Below are 16792 nucleotides of genomic sequence, written 5' to 3'. Positions count from 1 at the left end.
TTCCATGCTTGAGATTTTTCTTTAATTGTTTAGCAGACAATGTAACACTTTCCTTACACCTTAATTTAGGGTGGCCATCTTCCATAATAAACTACTTAAAGTGAGGCTTTGGTTGAAAATGCCATGAGATGGCAAAATCAAAACAAAATGAAATCAGGTATAACAAAAACCAAACCACTGTTGTTCTTAAAACCCACACTTCCCCCACAACATCTAAAGAACACATATTAGTTGTTGATAAGTGTGGGAGCGTTTCCATGGGCCTCTAATCCTCAGCAAATGTAGACAGCAGAGCATGCTCAGCCCCCTTCCTCATGCTGCATAACAGAGGCTCACTTGCCTCCACGTTATCTGGAGGCCCTGGATGGAAGATCCCAAGGTCTTGAAATCCCAAATTGTCATAGCTCCATCAATGCCAGGAGTGCAAAATTAGTGACAATATTTCTTGTCCACCTCATAAATAGACACTTGAGCGATGCTGTTCTGGTACAGTATCTCCACGACTGTGTTGCAGTCCTTGGTCGGGGCCCTTTTTGCCAATATTTTGGAAGCAGTCTATTTTGGACATGTAGCATTGATGTTCTGTTTTGGAATATCCAGCTTGGACACAAAGGTCAAACAGCCATGGTCACCATAGTTAAGAAGTAGTGGGCAGCAGTCGTGGCCAGAAGCCACAACCCTGTTCCTTGAGATGAATGACACACTCAATAGTGGCAGGACCTTTTTTCTCAGAGTTGGAACCTGCATGTTTCTTGAGGCATCAGCAATGGATAGAGTGCAGTCATGGCTGACCCAGGTAAGGCGGCTCCCACTGGCAGAGAAGCTAACCATCTGCAGGCATCACTACCACCAAATTTAGACATCAGCTGACCAAAAGGCAAAAAGTGAGGTGGCTAGCGTCTCACTCACCTCTTTGATGTAGGCAGACAAACACATTTGAAATCACATGAGGCTGCAGACAGTCATACGTTGTTGGGATGCCAGTCAAAGCTGGGGGTTGTAGAGCAAATCCATTTCTTAATGTGCTTACTCACCCACCAGCCATTTTCAGACTCAAAATAATAAACAGAAATAAGCCGAGCTCTGCTCCACACAGAAAACTTGTTCTCTAGTGGGGTCATCTTCACAAAAGTGGCTAGATAGTTAGTCCTCAGTATCACCAGGGTTGGACTATAGAGGCCATCTTTCTGACTCCAGACAAGAGCTGCAGTCTGTCCTGTAAGTGACAATGCAGTTGTTCTTAGGAATCCAGTCAATAACTGTGGTGTGTTCATGTCCTTACTGGATTCCATTCTTCTTGTAGATGTACATGTCATGATTTGAGAGCTCAGGGCAATCTGGGTACTATCCCTGTTCCAGGCATGGCAGATTATAGGCTCTAGCAGAAACTAAAGCAGAGACTTGATTCCTAAGTGTTTTCAAAGGTCAGAAACCTGGGACCTTGGGATTCTGGAGGGTACGGAGTGCATGATTTAAGTACTCTGGTAACAGGCTCCCAACAGGCACTGATGGAGAACAGAGGTCCAGAGGGAGCAGCTGACAGATTCCCAAATAATTTTTTTAAATATTTTTATGGTTTATTTAACTTTATTTTATGTGCATGGGTGTGAAGTGTCAGATCCCCTGGAACTGATCTTCAGACAGTTGTGAGCTGCCATGTGGGTGCTGGGAATTGAACCCGGGTCCTCTGGAAGAGCAGTCAGTGCTCTTAATCACTGAGCCATCTCTCCAGCCCCCCAACTAATTTTTTTATTCGAGATTCAGATTCATTGAAGGCCAATTAAAGAAAGAATCACGTGATAATTTTTATTGCTTTGTATTGACCCCAAACTTCATATTGGTGTTGCTAACTTTACTCTAGCCTAAGCTTCTTCATGTTAATATAATAATGCAATTCCCTTACATGTAGATTAGTACTATAGTTTCTCCATGTGTAATGGAAGTCCACTTTAAACTAATAAAGTTACCACATGTGTGCTATGAAGAATATAATGACATCATCTTCAAAAATGCTATGGCTTGGAATTTTGAGGAGTTGATTTTGGTCATGAACACTTTTCACTACTGATTAAAACCTAATATGAGTATATAATTTGGTGGAGTGTTGGGGGTGGGAGCTAGTTGAAGGAAATGAGTCCTTTTGAGCATGTCATTGGACCTTTATTGCATGTATGGCTCCTTGCATGGTCCTTCCCTGCCTCTTTCTCCCAATCAGTTGCTTTTTACTGTAATGGTCTGTCGCATCAAGACAAGAGATGATGATCTGAAATGTCTGTGACCATGAGTACATTTACATTATTGATTTTTTTCAGGTACCTTTGAGATGGTGACAAGAAACTGAATAATACACTTAATGAGATGTTGACTAGATTGACTGATTTATTACTGAGGACATACAAGCAATAATTTTATAAGAATAATATTATTAACAAGGCTAACAATAAACCAATGTGAAATATTATCATAAAACTGTCTAAACAAGAAGACACAAAAATGCATCAATACAATCACAGCTGGAATCAATGCTGTTGAGGGAGACTCCCAGAATAGTCATATACTTAGGACATCAAGGAGTCACATACTGAAACAGATACATTTGGGGGCCTCAAGCTTAGCTTTAACACAAATTTTGGTTTTATTGGAAACCTACTTTTTTTCCTGAGGGGTAAATTATGAATAGATAGCTTAAAATGGGTGGCTTTGTAATTTAGGACGTTATAATATGGGTAAAATAACACCGCAGATAGAAATCCTTACAAGACCATGTTTTTAAAAGTAAGCATGCATCCTATTCTCTTGATTCTTGCGTATTGCTTTATAGTCCCTTCACAGGAAAAAGACATTTACTTCAAACATGGAATTATTTATGGGCACCTACTGTGTGATACTCAATGTACTCAATACTTTACTATCTCCATTTGATCTGAATGAACAAAAGGACATGTTTACAAGTGAAAAGACACGGACAAATGTGTCTAATTGTGCTTTTTCAAAGATGCAATGGGGCAATAATATATTTGAGATCTGAACTAATCAATCACTATGGAACATAAGGAGAATTTTGATTAGTCTCTTGCTCAGAAACCGCTTTCAAAATTTGCAACCCTTACTAGATATTGAAAATCCAAATATCATGCTGCTTTTCGTACCTTTGTTCTTCTGCACTGATAGTTTTTAAAATGAAAGCCTTAATCTGTATTATATAGGATCATTAATTTCTGCATTTTACACTTGAGCAACAGCGCTCTGATTATCTGCTGCAATGAAAAGTAAGCAGTACTGCTTCTGCAGACTTAATTACCTACTGCAGGGCCTTTCTTCTCCTGTTACCACAAACTGTCGGGAAATGGGGTCAAAAGCATGATTAGAAACCAAATTAACCACCGAATCCAGAAAACAAACACGGAAACAGATCCAATAAGCCATTCTGATACAGAAATCAGTCTCTTATCACACCTGGATTTATCCAGAGAACAAAGCCACTGAGCAAAGAAATCTTCTATGGCATTTATGTATATGATAAAAATACAAGAAAATTAACACAAAATGAGAATCAGCATTGTAGGATAGAATCAGCCTAGTAATAGGATTTTTATAAAATATTTTTATTTAACCTATTAAAACACATTTCCTTGGAAAGGCCTTAAAGATATCTAATACTTTTTATGCTAATTTAAGCAAATTTTAAAAAGTAAAATTATAATTTACATCCTGTACAAATGTCAGTAAAATGCCTGCATGACTTAAAATATCAGTCTTCTCAGTCTGAAACTTTAGCTTTCAAATGTAGAAGATGAGGCACTTGTAATCAATTTCTACAGTGTTGTAAAATCAGAATTAGTTTTGATTTTCTACATATGGGTTCTTTAATTGAGAACTCCATGATTTAAGATTTGGCAGATATTTTCTGATTCTCTGGAAATTGATACAACAAATGCTATCCTCTGAAACACAGTTTCTGAAGACACTGCTAGAGATCCAAGGGATGTGGAAACATTTTTCTGGCTGCATGGAAAAGAAAAATCTTCTGTAGATGCGGGTCTTCCTGTTTTGGGAAGTTGGTAGACAGTAATACAATGGTATAGTGCAAATGACATGCTGATCAATTTATATTAATCAGAACAATTGTGCTTATTTATATGTGTTATTATTTATATTGTATTGATAGAACATTAATATGGTGATCTAACTTTAAAGATTATGAAGCAAATTTTGAAATCTGCATAAAGGGAATGAGAAAGCAAAATAATAAAATATTTCTGTGACAGAAATGGAAATGAGTAGTAAAATCATAGTCAACATTAAGAGATCATTTTGTTCATTCAGTACCATTTAGAATTTTTTTGCTTGAATGTATCACACACAATTAAATGCAAGAAGTCAAGAACTTAAGCTTAAATTATAATCAATTTTATTTTTTATAATATGGCTGTTTTCAGTGAAGTGATTTTATGATGAGTTTAATCTCTTTAATCTAGTTTTACCAGATGAAAAGCTTACCCTTAAAAATCACAATACCAGATAGTCCTATCTAAAGTGGAGAGTTTGAGCAATTACAGAGTGGATACAGTGAGACAAACAGAACAGACAGAATAACCCCAAGGCATGAATCTTTTCTTTAATCAACGTTCTTTAATTTGTTTTTTCTTCATGAGGGTGATATTTACAGAATTAAAAGAAAAGACCTTCCTCAATCTGAATTGTTCAGTAATCTGAAGGGTAATTTAGTTTTTTTGACGGCAGTCTTGGACTGAAGTGAAAATAGCAAAAATTACTGAATTCATTTTGAAACAACTTTAAAGATGCCCCACTATTTTCTTGACTTCTCAGAATATATCAGTAAAACATAATGTCTACGTATTTTTGAAGCAAGATATTTTCAAAAAGAAAATGATCTCATTGTTACTAGTTCATCTTTCTAGAGCTATTTTCTATCATCAACAGACCATTGTCCAGTGAGTTTTGGAGAATGCAAAGCTTCCTGTCTAGCCATGTTGAATACTGCACCTCAAATGCTTCTCAGTTCTTGCTGTCTCTCCTCACATTCCCTTCTTCAATCCTACTTTCCCTCGCCTTCCCCAGCTGATCCTCCCCAACCCATCCTCCAACTCCAAGCCCAGTACATCCACAAAATTGATTCTATTTCTCCCTCCCTAAGAGATCCATATCTCCTGCCTAGTCCCTTTCCAATATCTATCCTCTTTGGGTCTACAGATTGTAGCTTGGTTGTCATAGCTTGGTGGTTAATATCTACACACAGTATTTTTCTTTCTAGGTCCAGGTTACCCCATTAAGAGTGATTTTTTTTCTATTTCCACCCATTTTCTACAAATTTCATGATGTCATATATTTTCCATAGCTAAGTAATACTCCATTATGTAATCGTATCATATTTTCTTAATCCATTCTTCTGTGGAGGGTCATATGGGTTGTTTCCAGTTTCTGGCTCTTATGAATAGAGCAGCAGAACACAAGTGAGTAAATGTCCCCATGATAGGATTGAATGTCTTTGAGATACAAGCCTAAGATGGTATATCGGAATCGTGAGATAGATTGATCCCTAACTTTCTGAGGAACTGCCATACTTATTTCCAGAGTACTTGTAGCAGTTGTACACTCACCAACAATGGAGTAATGTTCCCTTTGCTCCACATCTTTGCCAGCGTGAGCTGTCACTCGGGCTTTTGACCTTAGCCATTCTGATAGGTGTAAGATGTGACCTCAAAGTATTTTGATTTGCATTTCTCTGATTGCTAAGGATGTTGAAAGTGTCTCTAAGTGTTCCTCAACCATGTAAGTTTTCTCTGTTAAGCATTACATATTTCGATCTGTATCCCATTTTTAAATTGGATTATTTGACTTAATGGTTTCTAGTTTCTTGAGTACTTTATATATTTTTGATATTGGCCCTCTATCATATGCAGAGTTGATCAAAAATCTTTTCACATTCTGTAGGCTGCCACCTTGTACAAGTGACAGTGTCCTTGACCTTACAGAAGCTTCTCAGTTTTATAAGGTCACATTTATTGATTTTTGATCTTATGCCTGCACTATTAGTGTTCTGTTCATAAAGTGTTCTTCTATTATAAATTCAACATCTGAGAATATTTCTTCCATCTCTTTTATTTTGTTTGTGAAGCTTGCCTCTGAACATTCTATTGAATTTCTAATTTTTTTCTGCCCAGAATTACTTAAATTTGGGGTTTCTTTATTGATTCTATTTCCCTTTTCAGGTTATGAACAGTTTTATTTGTTTCTTTCCACTGTTTGTCTTTTTCCAGATTTAAGGGATTTATTCATATATATGTCATCATATAAAGGGTGTTTTAAGATCGTTTTCTTGTGCTTCATCTATGTTGGAATATTCAGGGCTTATTGTCAGAGGGTTTTTGTGCTATAGTGGAGACCTAGTGTCCTGGCTATTATTGATTCTGTTTTAAGCTAGTGTCTAGGCAATTGAGATTGGTATGATTATAATTCTAAGTACTGATATGTGGTTTTCTTGTTGTTGGTTAGTTTCTGTTTCAATTTGAATTTTTGGAGAGTGTGATGACTCTTTATTTCCTAATAGGAAATGTTCTGTGAGAGGTGTAGTCACTGAGGATTTCAGATAGATTGTGTTTATGTAGGAGTTGGAAGGGGTTCACAGAAGGGAGGAGAGCAGAGTGTGCAATAGTTATCAACAAATTTAGTTCCCTTGGAATGGGAGTGGATGATGAAGAGTGGTCTTTCATAGTGCTGGGGATGAATCTGAGGCATTGTGTCTGGAAGGACAGTAGCAGAGGTGAAGAACAACAGTTACCCTACCTGCTTCCCTGGCAGGAGTGGCCTCTGGTTTAGTAGAGAATACTTTGCTGGTATTGGGTACTGGGATGAAACAAGCGGGGAAGGGGGTTAGGACTGAAAGGTCTGTGGGATCTACAAGAGATTAGGGCAGTTGGGAAAAGAAGCCTGCAGCATGTGCTCTGATACAGAGCTAATGTTTAGAATGGGGCATTGGATTAGAATGGGGCATTGGAGAGTAGGGAGAGGTCAGTGTCTTCAGAGAGCTTACTTATTTTCCTGGCCTAATCAGTTGATGTGTTTGCAGAGAATGCTTGCTGGTTCTGGAATCTTAGATAATAGGTAGAATTGGGAGAAAGAAGGTTGTATGGGAGGTCCTTATGTCTATGTGTTGCTTTTATTGGTTAATGAATAAAGAAACTGGCTTGGCCTGATGGGGTAGAACAGAGCTATGTAAGGAAAACTAAACTGAATGATGGGAGAAAGGAGGTAGAGTCAGGGAGAAGCCATGTAACGCCACCAGAGACAGATGCTGGTTGAAATCTTGCTGGTAAGCCAAAGCCACATGATGATACACAGATTACTTGAAATGGGTTAAACTGAGATGTAAAAGTTAACCAACAAGAAGTTAGAGCTAATGGGCCAAGCAGTGATATAATTAATACAGGTTCTGTGTGTTTATTATGGTTTTGGGTGCCTAGGACAAACAAGCAGCCTCCAACAGGAATGTTGGAGGAGCTATTTGTTGTCCATTGTTGGGATCAGGGAGGAAAGAGAAATTGTAGCATGTGGGCCTGCTTGTTGGGGATTCTGTCCTGCCCAGTTCCCACAGCCGGTAAACCCCAAAGAAATTTAAATAGAGAGTCTACCTCAGATATAAGCTGATTGGCCCATTAGCTAAGGCTTTGTATTAGCTCTTATAACTTATATTAACTCATTATTCTTATCTATGTTAGCCACATGGCTCAGTACCTTTTTCAGCGGGGCAGGTCATATCTTCCTTCTTCTGTGATCTGGGCAGGACTGCGGAAAAAGCTTCCTTCTTCCCAGAATACTCCTCTTCTCATTGCTCCACCTCTACTTCCTGTCTGCTTATTTTGCCTATACTTTCTGCCTGGCTACTGGCCAATCAGCATTTATTTAAAACATAATTGACAGAATACATAATTTTCCTGCACCAAGAATGACAGCATGTGTTCTACATAGCTAGACATGAAACTGGAAGTATTGAGACCAGACAAGCAAAGGTAGAGTAAAAGATCAGCAGTCTGATGCAAAATAAATAGCAATAAAACCCCATAGAAAGAAACTGGGGTTCCACCTGAAGGTCAGAAAAGCAAAGCAGCTAGCCACTGGCTCTTGCCTCTCCCTCAGTTTGAAATGGTGATCCTGCTTCCAGGAATCTCAGAATGAGACTGAGACTGAAAGCTGTCTTCTCCAATCTTATGTTCGTCTCTAGTGCTGGGATTAAAGGCATGTACCACTACCACCTGGTTTCTATGACAAGCTCCTGTGGCTACTGGGATTAAAGGTGAGTGTCATTGCTGCCTGGTCTATAAGGCTGGCCAGTGTGACTGCCTTACTTTTCTGATCTTCAGGCAAGCTTTATTTATTAAAACACAAATGAAATGCCATTATAGCAATCAGCCTGTCTGCTTTCATGGCCCAGTGGCTTTGGGATAATGAGGGGTATGGGGTGCATCACAGAGCTGTGGGCTGGGAAAAGATTAGTTGTGGAATAGGGGATAGAGTTAGTGGATTAGTCATGAAGTTACATAGGGAAGATCTGTGAGAGCCACAGGAAAAGGAATGGGCAAGCAGAGGAAAGCTGCAGCAAGTGTTCTGGTGCTGAGCTGGTGCTGAGACTGAGAGGCTGGATCTGGAGGAAAAGAAGGAGAGATGAAGATCTGTAATCAGCTTACCTGGTTCCCTGGCAGGAATGGCCTGTGAGATAGCAGGGTGTGTCCGAAGGAGCTGGAAGCTGTTTCTGTGGCCTGCTCATCTGATGTGTTAACAAGGAATAAAAATATATCTTATAATGTGTACAACAACAAATTAGTTAAACAACTTCCAAACTGATACAACTCTCAAAAGTAGCCAAACTCTGTATGTGTTTTGAAATTTTTTAAATGTCATTTCTTAATACATCAACAGTTAATAAATAAAATTTGAGAAAAAAAATCTTTTAAATGTTATCAACATATTCTACACATGAATAAATTTAATGATGAACTTTCACACAGTAAATGAGATATAAATTAATAGCTAAATTAACAGAGGAGTATACTATGAGTCATGCGTATACCTGGAGTGAGAAACAGCATAAAGGTAAATTATCCCAATTGCACCTATTGATCAATTTTCTAAATTTTTGTTTTCAGTAAAATTTCAAATACAATGGACTAAAATTTGGTAAACTAAACATCCAAATTGATTAGTTCATTTGTGATATGAATGCCTAGGTGAGATAGCTTGCTTTACAACCTGACAGGAGCTACAGCAAAGAACAAGCAGCAAAGGATTAAACTGATGCTAAAAAAGTAACAACAACAACAACAAATCATGTCTGACACTTGACAAAACTAAGAAGATGAGACAAATGATATGAAAACTCTCTTTATTCCAAGGTCAAATTTGTGCTGCAGTACAGTAGAAATAGGACAGTTGTTGTGAAGTAAATGCTCACATCAATCAAGTTTGAATTCTGATCCCCGTTTCAAAACAAAGTTGAAGTATAAATGTGCCGTCAGTCTATACATGAAAGTGAAAGCTGAGCATCTTTTTAAATTTAACATAAGTAATCATCATTTGGCTAGATAAGCAGTTCTTTAAAAGATCTTTATTTTGGAAACACTTTAAGTATATTAAAACTGGAAATTTCTTTCTTCAAAATAAAATAAAAAAGAAAATACAAGTATAAATTAAAATACTTAAAGAGATGTTTCCAAATTACAGATTAAGTAATGTAAAATAAGAGGGAGCATTACTGAAAGCTGCAGGATTAAGCAGATATGAAAGCTGGGGGCTGGGGGAAAGATAGAGGTAAGAAGTACATTAAGAAAAACCTGTAAGTGCATGAACATGCCTTAAGGAATCCTTCTAGTGAGCAAGACAGCTTCAAAATACAGCTTTGAAAGAGAAAAAGAAAACCTCAAAAGAAATTATCTTGCGTGGGTGGACAATGCTGCCCTTAGAAGACAAGAGGAACCAAAAGAAAGTCACACCACAAGGCATAGTGTACCCCTTCAAGTTGTTGGTCACAGAAGTCACAGCAGTCTCCAAGGCAACAGGGGCTATTGTTGTTGCCATTGACTCTCCGCCATAACTGCAAGTGTTGTCCCTCTTGACAAAGACACCAGACCCTGTGGTTGAAGGATACAGAAGAAGGAGTTTCAAACTGACTGGAAAACTTCAATTCTAGTGGGTAGCTTTGACAGTATCAGAAGGTGCCATGCAGTCTTCTAGGAGAGAATGGATATTAAGAATTATACCAAGGACTGGACTCGGATTGCTGTAATACCAAGTTTCCAGACAAAATAAACTTACTGGTATAATAGCGGCATGATTATAATGCAGTAACTGACCACTTTCTGATTAGTTTTAAGGCTTATATCACGTTTTTTACAGGATACTGTCATGCTCGTCAAAAATTCATGATGGGTAGCTCACAGGCCCTGAGATAGAATGTGCTGTTGTTCTTCTGCTAAAGAACTATGCATCAAAATCCGTCTGAATATTAATGACTTTACTTGAAGATGTAGACTTCTCTCAGCCTTAGTCAGAGAAGCTTCTTTTTGCAGTAGACAGCAGTCAATGGAGAGATAAAAGCTTCACCAGAGTGGTGACAAGGATAAACTGAGTGGTCATGTCGCAGGGATATGGGGAACATGGGAGGAGGAAAATGGAGGCTATATCATCATACTTTATTGTAAATATGTATTAAATTCTCCAGAATAAAACATCAAGTAAATTAAAAAGTAAAAGTGCAAAGACTTTCTTTCAATACAAAGTGATTGATTTATATATGAACTCTGAGATGGTTTAAGGTTGGAACAAGATCATGGATTTGAGTAAATTGTGGGGAAAGGGGTGATATTCTGTCTCAAATTACAATTATAATAACGCTGAGAATAAGGCTGAGTATATAACTCAGGGAAAAAAGCAGCATAAACAAGACCTGAATTCAGTGTCTAATACTTCAAAAGAACATCACTTCCACGTTTTTAATGAAAATACCACACAGCAAAAAAAAATAATAAAGAAAAGAAAAGAAAGAAAAACTCTGCTGAAGACTTACTTCTGAAGAGAAGTATCTAAAGAGCGAATGAGTATAATAAGTTTTCAAGTACATTAGCTATTAGGGGGACTAACAATTTAAGAAGACAATGAAATATCACAGAATTAAACCCTTTCATTCACACATTGGTTTTGGTCATGGGGCTTTATAACAGCAGTAGAAACTCTAATTAAAACAGAAATTGATAACACGAGTAGAATATTGCTGTGAAAGACATGTCCTTGCCTTTTTGAGAAGACTGTAGTTGGGTTGTAGAAATTCAACCTAGAAAAGCTGTTGACTGTACAGAGCCTAATATACTGTTGTTTGTACTTAGAAGATGAGGATGCTGAGGGTAGCACAAATTTGACTTCATTCAACTTGCGAAGTTTCAGAGGCAAGGAAAGACTCTACTGCAGCCATTGATGTTATACTTTGAGTTAAAAATTTGTAATTCGGGCCAGCTGGTGTTGAAGAATCAATTGTGATTAAGAAAAGAAAAACAGCACCATTGAACTGAAAACACTGCTCTCTGGGACAATCCACAGTGGCTAGCTGTAACTGAGAAATGTGCTGTAAGAAACTAGTGTCGTCAGGGTTAAATATTCTGGGGAGAGCTTTTACAGTTAGATACGAAGATGCTATGATCCAGAGGGGGCGATTCCCTGTCCTCTGCTGGCAATGGAATCGGAAATATTTAAAAGTTTCTCAGGTGTTACTCATTTTGAAGGCACCATTATAGACAGTATCTGAGGTTTGGCTTTGTGAAATCCAGGAGAGTTTGCTGGTGAAGGTACAGACTCAATAGCAGGTGCCCACAATTCGGACTTTGGAATTTTAAAGAGTTTTATAGTCTGAGATAAACTTTGGACATTTTAGGGAATTTGGATATTTCAGAGAGACGTGGCAGTTTGAAAGAGACTTGGTGTATTTAAAAAACTAATATTTTAAGGTATTTGAATTTTTAAAGGCTATGGAACTTTTAAAAGTTGGAATATTTTATAACACCATACCATATAAACATATTATTTTGGGGACGAATGCAAATGGAAAAGTCCTGGTTGATTAGTGATGTGTTTGAGTGTTAAGGTGACAAGGGACCAATTATACTGGCTATTTTTATGTCATCTAGATACAAGCTGAGAAATTTCAGAAGTGGAATCCCCGATTGAGAAAATCTCCCCACCAGATTGGCCTATGGGCAAATCAACAAGGCATTTTCTTGGTTGATGATTCATGTGACAGAGGCTAGCCCACCATAGGTGAGCACCCTTTGTTGGTTGACCTGGGTGTTATAAAAAAAAAAAAAACAAACCAGGTTGAGCAAGCTATGAGGAATAAGAAAATAAGAAGTGTTCCTCTGTGGCTTCTGTTTAAGTTTCTGCTTCCATGTGTAGACAGATTTTTCTTTGGGCCACCATAAGACAACATGGGGACTTATTAGTAATTATGAAAGCTTGACCTTAGCTAGTAGCTCTCATATCTTAACCCATTTATTTTCATCTACATTCTGTCATGTGGCTCATTACCTCTCTCGGAACTATTCATGCTGCTTTCTCCATGTCTGGTTGGTGACCCTGCCTTTCTGCCTATCCAAGTCCTCTCTGTCCACAGAAGCCCAGCCTATTTTCTTCCTGCCTAGCTATTGACCATTCCGATCTTTATTAAACCAATCACAATGACTGATTTTATTAAACATCTTCACACAGTGTAAAGGAATATTTTACAAAATTTATTCCCTTTTGGCCAAATAAAAAGGGAAGGTTTTACTTTAACATAATAAAACTGTAAACAATAAGAACAATTATCAGGTAAGAATTGCATTCATAATGTTCAGTCCATATTTATTTGGCAAATTCAGAAGCAGTACTTTATTATCTATCTTATCTAGGTGAATTCAAAATTTATACCTAAACCATTTTTATCATAACTTGTCAAAATATTTTCTCAGCTAATTTAATTTTTTTTTTCGAGACAGGGTTTCTCTGTGGTTTTGGAGCCTGTCCTGGAACTAGCTCTTGTAGACCAGGCTGGTCTCGAACTCACAGAGATCTGCCTGCCTCTGCCTCCCAAGAGATAATTTAATTTTTATGGCTCCCAGTTTTATATATCTTATACCTCTTTTGTGATTTTCTTTTTTGAACTTGGTATCCAAGGAAACTCCAATTATACCTATCTCATCTTCAACTCCATCAGAGAACCACAAAGAATAAAATATTAATTGATTAATCAGGAAGTGCAATTTGTTTCTATGGAGGTTCTGTTGCTGGTGCAACTCTTATGATTATGGAGCCCTTCTTGCAGAGGACCTCTTCTTGCTAAAATAAAACCCCGTTGCTGGTGCTGTCCTTACTGTTATATGGCATAGTTTTCTATTGCTCTAATAAAACACCATGACCAAAAGCAATTTGGAGACAAAAAAGTTTGTTACAGTTTTCTACACCATAATCCATCATTGAAGGAAGCCAAGGCAGATACTGCAGGCAAGAACACGGATGTTCTGACCAAATATGGTTCCCAGGATCTCATCTGAATCCAGAGGGTGTAATGGTTGCCTTCTACCTCTGGATGCACTGATAATAACGTGGCATGCAGTCGCATACAGTATACTCATACATGCACATAAGTAAGAAATAAAGTAAATTTTTAAAAAGAGAAAACTCCAGAAATTTACATATATGCAAAAGTACATAACCCATTAACATAAGAATAAGAATATTTGGCATCCACTTAACAATCATAGACATGCAGAAGAGTGAAAAAAACAATAATGAGAATGATCAATGAATCAAATCTGCCTCATAGATGACACAGATGTTCAAATTAGCAGATAATTACAAAAAAAGAGATATTACAACTGTATTCCATATGTTCTAAAAGTTATGTAGGAATATGGAAGATATTCAAAAGAGGAGACAAAAATCTTTCAGAGATGACAACCACAATGTCAGAGTTCAGGATTTAACAGCAGGTTGGACCTTGAGTATAATGTTATTAAAATTGGCAAGACAAAAATGAAAAAAAGTATTCAGATAAAACAATAAAAAATGTTGCTTAGGAAGGAAATTATGTTCAGTCTGTGTGAAACAATGTCAAGAATATTGCTGTGTTTGGGATAGGAAATTCCATGTTTTGGGGGTATGAAGAAGTAATTGAAGTACAACATGGCTTAGACTTTTCCACACCTGATGAATACTATAACTTGGTCTATCCCCAAAGTCTCAATGAACCTAAATAAAGCAACATAAATAAATTCTGTTAAGGGTCATCATAATCAGATTTTCCAAAGACAAACAGAAAATATTAAAAGAAACCAGAAACCAAACATATGTCATATACAAAGAAAACAAAGATAAGTATAACATTTAATTTCCTGTGAAATAATTATTTCACTGGAAAAAATTCTCAAAATAGCAGAAGAATCAGGCTGCCATACTAGTAATATGTGTGTGTGTATGCATTCGTTATACCAAATACCAATTTTCATTTTCCAAAAACAAACAACATGCTTTCCAAATTCCCATTTATCTCCCAGAGAGAGCTGACCAATTTCATTTCCAAAAGGTTCTGAATAGTTTATTTAAATGTAATTATACATACACTGCATACCCACTTGTAAGGATGGAGTCCCTTACTCTATAGTTTTCAAGTCCATTCATGCTGTAGAATGCATCAATATTCCATTTTTATGACTGAGCAATATGCTACTGCATGGATACATGCTATATTTGTATATCTATCAGTTGACTTTTTTATTTTAAAACTGCTTTGAATGGTATTACTATGAACATATATGTACATAATCCTTTCGATTATCTTGTATATAAATGTAAGAATAGTTATGCCAATAATATACATAATAACAATAAAACAAGCACCACAACAGGGCAATAGCTGATATAGTAGTTTCACTATAACTGGCCCCCATACGGTCATTGTGAGTGGTACTATTACAAGGTATGGCTTTGTTGCACTATGGGTAGCCTTGCTGGAGGAAGTATGTCATCACTGTGGAGGCAAGCTTTGAGGTCTCCTATGTTCAAGTAACACCTATTGACACAGTTTACTTCCTCTTGCCTGCAGATCAAGATGTACAAATTCAACTCCTTCACCAGCATTATGTCTGCCTGTGTGCCTATATGTCCCACTATAATGATAATGGACTGAACATCTGAATTGTAAGATATTCAATTAAATAGTTTTCTTTATGAGAGGTTCCACAATCATGGTGTTCCTTCACAGCAGCAGAAAGCCTAACTAAGACAGAATTTGGTACCAGGGGCTAGGGTATTCCTGTGATAAGCCTGACCATACTTTTTTTTTTTTTTGAGGAATTTGAACTTTGAGAATTTGATTTAAGGAAGCAATGGAATGTTTTAAGAGATACTTATGGACCATCCTAAAAGGAACATAGAAGACAGTGGTGTTGAAGGTGATTTGAACTTGGGGGCCTAGCTCAAAAGGTTTCAGAGGAGAAGAATTTTAATGTGTCAGCTAGTGATAATTCTTGTGATATTTTGGTAAAAATTATGGCTGTTTTTTGCCCTTGTCTGAAGAGTCTGCCTGAGGATAAAGAAAAGAGATTTGAATTAAATTTGGTGGCAGAGGAAATCTTAAAACAGCCTAATATAGTCTGTGTTTTGTGGTTATTAGTGTTAACTCTAATGAAGTTATATAATGAAAAGGAGCAAGCTGAACAAAGAAAAATTGAAAATGTACTATTTGAGGAGAAAATGAGCACGAGGTATTGGAGTGGAGCTAAATTCTGTTGAAGATAAAAAACAATTAATAAAATATAAAGAGTTGCCTTGGAGAACCCAAGATGTTGAAGATAACAGAGCTGTGGGATACCTGCGAGGAGAGCTGTTAACAGTGGGTAGAACCAGCCCAAGAAGGTGATTTGAACTATGGGGGCCTAGATCAGGAGGTTTCAGAGGAGAAATTTGGGCATCTATAAGTCAAGTATTTGTTCCTACTCAGAGGCTGAAGAGATTTGCACAGTAAGCACACAGTTAGACATAAGAGAATTCCCATTACTTTAGTACCATGCCAGGCAGAGTGCCCATACCAATTTTATAAATCACTCTTGGAAGTTGATCTTTTATCATGATTCCTACAATATTCTAGAGAGATTTGTAATCTCATTTTATATGACAATAATTTTAGGAATTTCTTTGGTAAAAAACTTATTTAAGAATTTTAATCCTAGAAATTTTTTAGATTTTTGGATCTCTCTCTATATATATTACATATATTGAAAGCTATTGTGAGGATATTTCTTACTGTCCCAAATACCAACTGTTTTTCTTAGGAAAAGCTTCTAATTATGATTTTCAGTGAAAGCAGAAAACTTAAAAGGGCACTGGTATGTGAAAATCAATTACAAACATAGTGATGTTTTTAGAATTTTCCTTAATTTTGTTCTAGTTTTAGATGGTGAGGGTTTAGGTCAATTCTCACTTTATTCCTATCAGCAAATCCATCAGAAATTATAATTACTTTTATTCTAGTCCTTAATTACTTTTAGCATTAATCTATATAATATTCTATAATATTCAAGGGGATTTAAATTGTATAGTCTAAATGAGTATTTTAACTCAGTACAATTATTCTGTAGTATTGATAACGACATTGTTTTTCCTATAAGAATATGGCACTTGTGCAAGTTAAAAGGTGTCAGCAGAGCAAGGAAAGAAATCTATCTTCCCTAATGTAAAGTGCTAAACCCCTCAA

At 36.8% G+C, this 16792-nt stretch overlaps 1 pseudogene; it reads right to left on the bottom strand.

Annotated features, from left to right (window-relative positions):
* Positions 1-312: 312 nt before the first annotated feature.
* Positions 313-2244, bottom strand: LOC142850641 (actin-related protein 2/3 complex subunit 1A pseudogene; annotated as a pseudogene).
* Positions 2245-16792: the final 14548 nt, after the last annotated feature.

The sequence above is a fragment of the Microtus pennsylvanicus genome, chromosome 5, assembly GCF_037038515.1.
Source record: "Microtus pennsylvanicus isolate mMicPen1 chromosome 5, mMicPen1.hap1, whole genome shotgun sequence".
Lineage (NCBI taxonomy): Eukaryota > Metazoa > Chordata > Mammalia > Rodentia > Cricetidae > Microtus > Microtus pennsylvanicus.
Note: the sequence above shows the minus strand (reverse complement) of the source record. Positions and strands in the feature narration are given on the sequence as shown.